The following is a 10,048-nucleotide window of genomic DNA, read 5'->3' on the forward strand; positions in this document are numbered from 1 at the left end:
CCTTGAGTCATCAAATACTCTGAATGAACTTTCTGTTAATTAACTCTGGTCCCATAACAAGTGGCATCAGATTAGTTTCATTTAGCTGTTTGAGGTCAGTATGGGTGACCTTGGTCCATTTGTCTTCATCCTACTCTTAGGATCAGCAGACAAGTTCTAGAATGATTTCATGATGACAGAAGTGCATGGGGGCACACCCAAACTACACACGTCAAACCTCTGTGTTTTCACATCTGCTGACACCACAATGGCCAGAACAAAGCGTATAAAGTGAGCCCGATGTCAGGGACAGCGCACTGGAATCCACCGTTGTGAAAGAACTGCAGCTATACAGCGAAGGTTGTAAATACAGGAGACGTTTACACCTGGGGCCAATAGTTAGACCTATGACAGAGCTCCTATTCAGGGGCCTCACAATGGTACGGAAAGACTAATCCTCCACCCTGCGGCGCCAGCATCCCATCTGGGCACCAACTCTAGAGCCAGCTGCTTCTAATCCAGCTGTGTGCTCATGGCCTGGGAAAGCAGTGGGGAATGGCTCAAGCCCTGGGGCCTCTGCACTCACGTGAGAGACCTGGAAGAAGCTCTTAGTTCCCAGCTTCGGATCAACTCAGCTCCAACTGTTGCTGCTATTTGGGGAGGGACGGTGTGAACCAGCGGATACATGCGCGTTCTCTTTCTCTCTTGGATTTTCACGTAAAATAAATAAATCTTAATTTTTTTTTAAAAAAGCTCATTTTCAATGACAGACTCACCTGGGCAATTTACCATTTCCATGATGCTCTGTTCCAGCTACTGTTGTAAGTGCTTTAAAAATATTTAATTCTCAGTACAGGCTTATGAAGTTTTAATTATTATTGAAAATTTTAATGTATTTGTTAGAGAAGGAGAGTGGCAGACATACACACACACATACACACACACACACACACACACACACACAGAAATCTGAGGCACTGATTTATTCCCCAGATGTGAGCTACATCCAGGGCGGGGCAACGCTTGGAACTGCAGTCCACGTCTTCTCTATGGGTGACCTGAACAGGATTGCCTGAGCCGTCAGTCCTGCCTCCCAGGGTCCTCACTGGCTGGAAACGAGACAGGAGCCAGAGCTCGGAGTCATACCTGGAGCTGGAACTAAGAGTCAAATCCATGTACTGCAATGGCAGACATGGACACCTGCATGACTAAGTTAACTGCCTGTTCCCAATAAGGACCATCATTAACTTTATTTAACAGACAAGAAGACTCAGTTAGGGGCCTGGCATGTTAGCCCAGTGGCTGGAGTCTTTGCCTTATATGCGTGGGAATCCAGTATGGGTGTTGGTTCGTGTCCTGGCTGCTCGGCTTCCCATCCAGCTCTCTGCGTGTGACCTGGGAAGGAGTTGAGGACAGCCCAAAGCCTTGGAACCCTGAACCAATGTGAAGACCTGGAAGAGTTCCTGGCTCCTGGCTTCAGATCGGCACAGTGATGGCCATTGCGCTCACTTGGGGAGTGAATCACCGGACGGAAGATATTTCTCTCTGTCTCTCCTCCTCTCTCTCTACATATATATATCTGACTTTGCAATAAGAAAAATTAAACTTAAAAAGAGATTACAGATCCATTTGCTCTAAGTTGCCATATTCTCCCAATTCACACAAAGGATGCTCCATTTAGGTGTAAGAGATGTACAAAGGTATTTAAGCAATAGAATCAGCTTAACAATCATATGAACACACACAATGGCAGAAAAGTGTATTCGTGTGAGTATTGTGAGTATAGCACTACAGACGCCTCAGGCTTTAAATGGCATGGTATTTCCATTCATACAAAAGACTCTTCACCGCTGTGAGGACTGATACAAAGGGTTATGAAGACCCTCAGGAAAGAACCAGCACATCATACAATATTGTAAAGAAGTTGGCCTGCCCTAATGATCCTTCCAGACAACGTGGAGGAATATTGGTGTTTGTGGAGGCAGAAAATTTGTTCGAAAGCAAATCAGCATCACTCACACACAGTACTGTATATTAAATGATGCTGTGTGCAGAACTGGAATTCTAGTTCCATTTGCCTGAATTTGGTCAAAAAGTATCGTCTGAATGCTCTTCAGGCTTTTTTCACCAACCTAGAAATGGCACCAACCAGATTGCTTAAAATCCATATACCTGTATATAATCCCAGAATCTATGCTGAATGTGCAGGTTTAGAAGCTATGCTGTTGGAGGATTTAAGCTGTTACATCTTGGTGGTACTCACTGAGATAAATTAAGATTGGTAACTTTAAAAGTAAAGAGTCTTTTTTCTATGCACTTTTTTTGTTAGACACATCTACTAATATAAACTGAGAGAGCTTACTGTCAGGTCACTTTCTTGTCTTGCTTACTAAGCTTTACAGACGAGAGGGGCACGTTGCATTTTAAACACTTATAGGTAACACTGACCTGATTTGTATTGGATTTTCATTTTGTTTAGGTGAACTACACAGCCAAACATGGTTTAGATGTTCTTTTCAGTGGGTGTTTGCTTTTTGTTTTTCAGTTGACAACTTCAAAAATCACACTTAAAAGACTTTGCTTTTTGATTTTTATCCCAACGGTGCTGCTTTGTCTTGGAATAGTATTTTAGAAATGATACTTAGTGGAAATGGAATTTTGGAATCTATGAGTGTTAAATGTGGCTCATAATTTTGGCAACATCTTGTGATGCTAAATTGCATATTACACGCTTAAAAGACACAATCTCAAAGCTTCAACCTGTGATATAATTTGATAAAAAGAAAGTGGGGAAAGATGACTGACCGTGGAAGGTTGGTATATCTGAGTGTGTGATCAGATAGGGACAGAATGAATCAGAGGAGAGAGCAGGAAGTGCAGATTTGCAAGGAAAAGTGTCCGAAGCTCCTTGCAGGTTGGGGACGGAGGGGAGGGAACAACTTTCACCCAGGCAACAGAGCACTGCGAGACAAACCTCTCAAGACAGCCTGGGGTGGTGGAAATGGGCACCAGGGCCAAACAGGGACTCAGTCAAAACCTGGCGAGTCACAAATCCATGCAGGGAAGACGCCAGCGCGAGTCTTGGCTGACCCATAAGAGATGGATGGAAGCAGAAGGACTCTTAAAACAGAACACAGATGGGATAAAAAAACGGCCCAAGGAGGAAACTAGAGAAGCAGATCCGAGCAGCCTCTCCCAGAGGAAGAAATGCCATTGGGGAAAGGGCAGTTGGGAAGCGAAGCGCGTGAGTCCCAGACATATTGGGCTGGATCTGAGCCCCAAAACACATCAGGGCTCTCGAACCTGGGCCATCCAGACGGATGTCAGAATCACCCTAAACGGACATGTGGGGACCCCAGCATCAGAGATTTCTCTCGGTGACCTAGCATCATAAGCGCAGAATCCAAAGGCACACGAGAAACACAGCGAACTACAAACGCCAGGCCGACTGTAGGCGGACCCAGCGGAGGAGGTACAAATTCCAGGGCAAAAGAAAGCCACATATCCCACCACCACTGCTTGCCTGTTGGAGGCTAGGGCAGGCACGGTGGCCCCCAGAGTGTAAAGAACCTAGGTGATGATTGCACACTGTGTAGCAGAAGCTGGGCCACACTCACTCTAGGCAAGTGTACGCTGTGACAGCATTAGGTGGTCAGGGGTTTGTATACAGAGCTGGAATTGACAGGTTTTAGTTTGCAAAGCTCCCCAACCACCTGCAGCTGGAAGGCAGGAATGCTGAGGCGCGTGAAAGCACTAGTCAGCCACAAGGTGGCAGCAGCGGACAAACACACTGGTTCCCTGGCTGCCTGATGGGCTCCAAACTCACAAAGCAGCAGACACATATGCTGGTCCATAAAACCCACAAAAGAACACCAAAGGCTAATATCTTTTTATTTGTTAAGATTTATTTATTTTTATTACAAAGTCAGATGTACACAGAGGAGAGACAGAGAGGAAGATCTTTCGTCTGATGATTCACTCCCCAAGTGAGCCGCAATGGCTGGTGCTCCACCGATCCGATGCCAGGAACCAGGAACCTCCTCCGGGTCTCCCACGCGGGTGCAGGGTCCCAAAGCTTTGGGCCGTCCTCGACTGCTTTCCCAGGCCACAAGCAGGGAGCTGGATGGGAAGTGGAGCTGTCGGGATTAGAACCAGTGCCTATATGGGATCCTGGGGCTTTCAAGGCGAGGACTTAAGCCGCTAGGCCACGCCGCCGGGCCCCAAAGGCTAAAATCTTAAAACAAAAGAAATGAGGAGGGGTACCAGAAAAATTGTTCAGATGAAAGAGCCAACACTCGCCCCAAAATTACCAAATAATAATAATAATAACCTCAAACTCAGAGTTGCAAGACAGAGACATTGAGGAGCTACCAGATAGAAATATTAAAAAATAATACCCACCGGGGCCCAGTATTGGTATTTTTAACTTTAGATAAGTTGCATATAAAACTTACAACTCAGGCCCGGCAGTTCACATATTCTTCCTTCTTTCTGCGCCATTCTCTAGCAGCTTCCCTGTTTCTCATCAGCCGTGTTTCTCTTTTCAGCTGGGGGCCATCTGTTTTAGTTGCCTGTGACGTCAGGGTCAGCGGTGAAGTCATCCCCACGGTTGGTGGCAGTGAAGTCGCTGAGGATGTGGTCCGCATCTGGTAGGTCTGCACATCTCCCCATGCAGTCTGCCCACCACCTGCTTGCTGCGCACAAGAATCTGCTGTCCATCAGAGGGCTGCGCATCCTGGAGAATCGTCCCTTACTGGGCACTGCCTGAGCTTGCCACGGTCAATGTCTGCAGGCCCTGTGTGCCATCCGTGCCCGGACTGGCCGACTGTAAGGCTCCCTGTGGGGCAATGGCCATGGACTGTCCACTGCTCGTCTGATCGGGACAGACAGAGACGTGACAGCAGACACGCCGGGGTTTTCTCCGTCTCCTTTTCTGCCCCGTGTATCTTCCCAAGGCAGGTCTATTAGTATGTTTCTGTAAGACGGCCGCCGTGCCAGGATCCCGTGGGCTTTCTGGGAGGAGCCCATGCTGTCCCACGGGTCCTGGGACTGCTCAGCGTCATTAAAAAGATGATACCATGCTGCAGGATCGGAAGACTCTATAGCATCAAAATATCCACATGACACAAAGTAGGCCTTCTCTAGCCTGAGTGACCCCCAAGTGCCGATGTAACAGCCAAAGTGCCCAGGAGTAACAGCCCTGGCTCCAGCTCTGCACAGAGGTTCTGTGTTGGCGAGCCCCCTTCTGCTGCAACATTCCTTCCTGACTCCAGCTCACGCCAAAGGCCATGGAAATTCCACTACAGCTAGAAGAGATTTGTCCGTCCCCACGTTGCTGTCACTAACTTCTTGTTGCGAAGTGACAGCCTGACTTGGAATGCACTAGGGACTCTGCTGTGACCACATGTTCCCATGAAGCTGCCAGGATTAGAACCAGTGACGGAGCTGGCACCGTGGCCTAGCGGCTAAAGTCCTCAGCTTCAACGCCTCGGGATCCCATATAGGCACCAGTTCTAATCCCGACAGCTCCACTTCCCATCCAGGTCCCTGCTTGTGGCCTGGGAAAGCAGTCGAGGACGACCCAATGCATTGGGACCCTGCACCCGCGTGGGAGACCCGGAAGAGACTCCTGGTTCACCGGATGTTGCGCTCACTTGGGGAGTAAATCATCCAATGGAAGATCTTCCTCTCTGTCTCTCCTCCTCTTTGTATATCTGACTTTGTAATAATAAATAAATAAATCTTTAAAAAAAAAAAAAAGAAAAAATAGAACCAGCGCCCATATGGGATCCCGGCACGTGCAAAGTGAGGAGGACTTTAGCCGCTAGGCCACGGCGCCGGGCCCTGTCCTTTTTCTAAAGCCACTCATGCCTCTTGGCAGCCCTACCTGATGGCCTCAGCTGCACCTAATCACCTCCAGGTGCAATCAGCATGTGAGTTTGGGAACAAAGTTTCCAACGTAAACTCGGGGGGGGGGGGGGGGGCGGCGCACAGGCAAACCCCACAGTACTTGCTGTGTGGATAAGTTTCTCACACATCAGAGCTTTGCTGATGGAGCTGCATCTACCCCTTGTTTCCTGCCTGACACAGTGGGAGCTCAGGCAGTGAAGGAATAGATATACATTGTTGTAATCTGATTCTTTTCTATTTCGGTTGCATTTTTCAAAAAAAGATTTATTTTATTTTTATTGGAAAGTTGGATATACAGAGAGGAGGAGAGTCAGAGAGGAAGATCTTCCGCCCTGTTGATTCACTCCCCAAGTGAGCGCAATGGCCAGTGCTGTGCCGATCCGAGGCCAGGAGCCAGGAACTTCTTCAAATCTCTCACACAGGTGCAGGGTCCCAAGGGCTTGGACAGTCCTCGACTGCTTTCCCAGGCCAGAAGCAGAGAGCTGGATGGGAAGTGGAGCTGCCGGCATCAGAACCGGCGCCCATATGGGATCCCAGCACGTTCCAGGGGAGGATCTTAGGCACTAGGCCATCACGCTGGGCCCAAACCCATTGTTTTTTATGACAATACTCTGTGATTTACCAAGGTCTCATTTCAACTAGTATTTGAGTCAACACAAGGTCATTTATCGTTAGGTGTTTTTAAAATGTATTTATTTATTTGGAAAGAATTAGGCAGAGACAGGAAAGGACAGAAACAGAGAGAAAGCTTCTATCTGGTGGTTCCTGCTCCCAAAAGGTTGAAATTCTCAGGGCTGCACAGGGCAAGGCCAGGAGCCAGGCCCTGATGGAATATTCCTCAAAATGTATTCACAATAGCTAGTATGGATATTTTTATCTAATTGCTAATAGTCAATACCTGTGGTTATACATTTGATGCTTTTATTTGAATGAAACAATTTATTACTAAACAATTTTCTCCGAAGAAAGCATTTTGCCAGGTTATCTCAGAAGCTAATAGGACCCCACGTGACGTCTTGGATGCAAGGACCCACCCTGTGTGTCTAGGGGTGTGACTGATATCCCTGAGTGAAGTGTGGAGGGTGGAGTGCCCTGCCTTGAGTGCTCCCCAGCCGGGCATCCTAAGGGATCCTGGACAACAGAGAGTACTGGATAATACAACACTGGGCTGAGCCCTGAGTGACCCCTGTCACAAGCTTTGATCAGGTACAAGCACTGGTTTCTGCACCGGGAGCAAGCAAGCAGGGAGCCAGAGCAGCAAGGATTCAGCTGTTTGTCTTGGCCTGTGAAAACATCATACCAAGGGCCCGGTGCAATAGCCCAGGGGCTAAAAGTTCTTGCCTTGCAAGCACCAGGATCCCATATGGGTGTGGTTTTGTGTCTGCAGCCCCACTTGCCATCCAGCTCCCTGCTTGTGGCCTGGGAAAGCAGTCAAGGCCAGTCCAAAGCCTTGGTTTGGAACCCTGCACCTGAGTGGGAGACATGAGAGGTGCTCCTGCCTCCTGGCCTCAGATGGGATCAGCTCTGATGGCTGCGGCTCCTTTGGGAGGGAATGATCAGACAGAAGATCTTCCTGTCTCTCCTCCTCTCTGTATATCTGCCTTTCAAGAAGAATAAGTAAATCTTAAGAAAGAGAAAAATTCAATATTGTGGGCACAAAAGATCACCACAGACCCTTGGCACTTGCTCTCTGTTTAGTTCACATTTTCTTTCTGTGTTCAGTAGAACGGCCTTGTCCCTGCTGCCTGGGAGGAAGCACATCTGCCCAGGTCCGCTGTGCAGGCTGCCCTCCAGGTGACCAACGTGTGAGCCTGTTGTTCTGGGAGGTCTTCAGGTGAGCCTGCTCTCCTTCAGTGCGTTGATGGTCCCTTCACGGGGTGATAGACGCTGGGAGTGTTTCCTTGTGTCACCTCAAAGATTGGAATGTGCTGGGTGGGATCCAAACTTCACCCCAGGGCTGAAGAGGGAACTGACCCTAGATGACAGTGAACTTCAGTCTAAATCATGGGATTATCAAAATAACTCCCTGCAAGCCCTTGCCCAGGTGATCTGATTATGTTAATAGGCTCCAGGGAACACATCCCAATCCAATGAGTTCACTGTTGACAGGCCATGGGGGTTTCTCAAATGAATTCACAGGGCAGTGTCTGTTTCTACAAAAACTACCTCAAGTGAAAAATACCAGGGATGGGGGTGAAGCTATTCACACCACAGGGATGAAAGGCATAAACAGATGCAGGGAGTGGGACACCCCCGGGTCTGCTTTGGATGAGGCCTCAGAGTGACAGGCAGATGGTCCAATCAGAAGAGCGACTGCGTGTGGGCGCAGTCTAGGTGGCAGTTAGACTGTCAGTTGACAGGAAGTCCCTCCCCTTCTGCTAAGCCCCGCCCACCTCGGGTATTTAAGGCTGTTGCCAAGGCAATGAGCTTGGATTCTCTCTGAGGAAAGTGAATGCCAGAGCAGGTTTCTGCGCTGCACAGCTTCCCAGAGCATCCTGCGAGCATCCTGCGAGCTTCCAGCGAGCATCTTGCGAGCATCCTGCGACTTTGAATCGTGACACGGAGTGACAGAACACTTGTGTGAGTGGACCTGTCATCTGTGTTCTGGTTATTCCCGCGTTTTTCACACAGGCTTTCCCATAGCCTAAGGCAGACACGCAGAGACACACACACACACACACACACAGACACACATCCAACACACACACACAACTCACACGCACACACACACACAAACAATACACACATAAGTATACACACACGCACACACACACACACAGCCTCACTCTTAACGCACCACAGCCCCAACCTCGTATCCTCAGGCTCAAAATCCTTTTCAGGGCCTCTCAATTGTAGATTTGAACACAGGCCAGGCAATAGCAGCTTACTTCCTGTAATAATGTCTTTCTCAGTGAAGACTAGGGACCAATCCAGTCCTTCTGCAGGCTTCTCCAGACCTGACTCCCCAGACATCAGACCAGCATCGCCCAATGGATCTGACGGGTGTTCGAGCCACCACTTCACTGTGCAAACATCGCCCATAGGGAGCCCCACATGTGGCGACATTTCCCCAACGGCTTCACGCCACCTGTCATTGTCACCAACACAACCATGCCCATCCATACATCACTCTCCCCCTTCTGGCACCTCCTCCCCTAGGACACCCGATTCTGCAGTGTCATCCCCAGGGCCATACTCTGAGTCCTCAGGGGTGTCCACCATCTACGACATGTTCACCCTTCCCTCCTCATGCAGCTCAACCCCTACCCGAGGGGATTGTCCTGGCTCCCAAGAACAGCTCTGCAATGACTTGGAAGGGGTTAGCACCATCACACATGACCCACCTGGGGATGCCCAGATCTTCCAAGAGCTACCCATCCAGTCTCCCATCCCCTCAGCACAAACACAGAGGCTCTCTCCTGTGGCACCTAGCTACTCCCCAACTATGCCAACACTTCAGCCTGAGTCAGACAACCTATGCCATGGGATTCCTGCCAACTCTGGGAACTTAAGGTCTCCCAGTCCTGTGTGCATCAGTCTGTCTTCCACAACATCCTGCTCCTTCAGTAGCAGTTGTATCATTGTGGAGGAGTCAGCCCCTGTGAATGAGGGAGCTCCTAGTGTGGCAGGAAATTCACCCTATTCCTCCCCCATGAACTCTCTCCCACCACTGTCTCCTCTGTCTCCCAGCTACTCCCCTACCGTCCCGAGATTTCTCGGTGAGGAAACCAACCAGAGGGAGTTCGGCCTGGAGGAGAGGCCAGGCTCATTGGGAGCAGTAGACTGGGCCCTCATGTCTACCATGGAGGAGAATGGGATTCCATTTAAATGTTCTTCTGAGGGCACACCAGAGTCTGACTCCACAGTTTTCACCCCCCCGGAGTCCACTCACAATCCTCCCTTGGGTCCCAGTGACCCCTTCACTGTGCAAGAATCCTCCACAGGGAGCCCCACATATGGTGCCATTTCCCCATTGGCTTCACGCCACCTCTCATTGTCACCAACACAACCATGCCCATCCATACATCACTCTCCCTGTGCTGGCACCTCCTCCCCTTTGACACCCAATTCTGCAGTGCCATCCAATGCCCATCCCGTGGCACCTAGCTACTCCCCAACTATGCCAACACTTCAGCCTGAGTCAGACAACCTATGCCAT

The 10,048-nt window shown here is 49.4% G+C and overlaps 1 pseudogene; it reads right to left on the reverse strand.

The window, feature by feature from the left end:
• Positions 1 to 4,436: 4,436 nt before the first annotated feature.
• On the reverse strand, positions 4,437 to 8,955 carry LOC131478161 (cyclic AMP-dependent transcription factor ATF-1-like; annotated as a pseudogene).
• Positions 8,956 to 10,048: the final 1,093 nt, after the last annotated feature.

Source organism: Ochotona princeps, chromosome 28 (genome assembly GCF_030435755.1).
Source record: "Ochotona princeps isolate mOchPri1 chromosome 28, mOchPri1.hap1, whole genome shotgun sequence".
Taxonomy (NCBI): Eukaryota; Metazoa; Chordata; class Mammalia; order Lagomorpha; family Ochotonidae; genus Ochotona; species Ochotona princeps.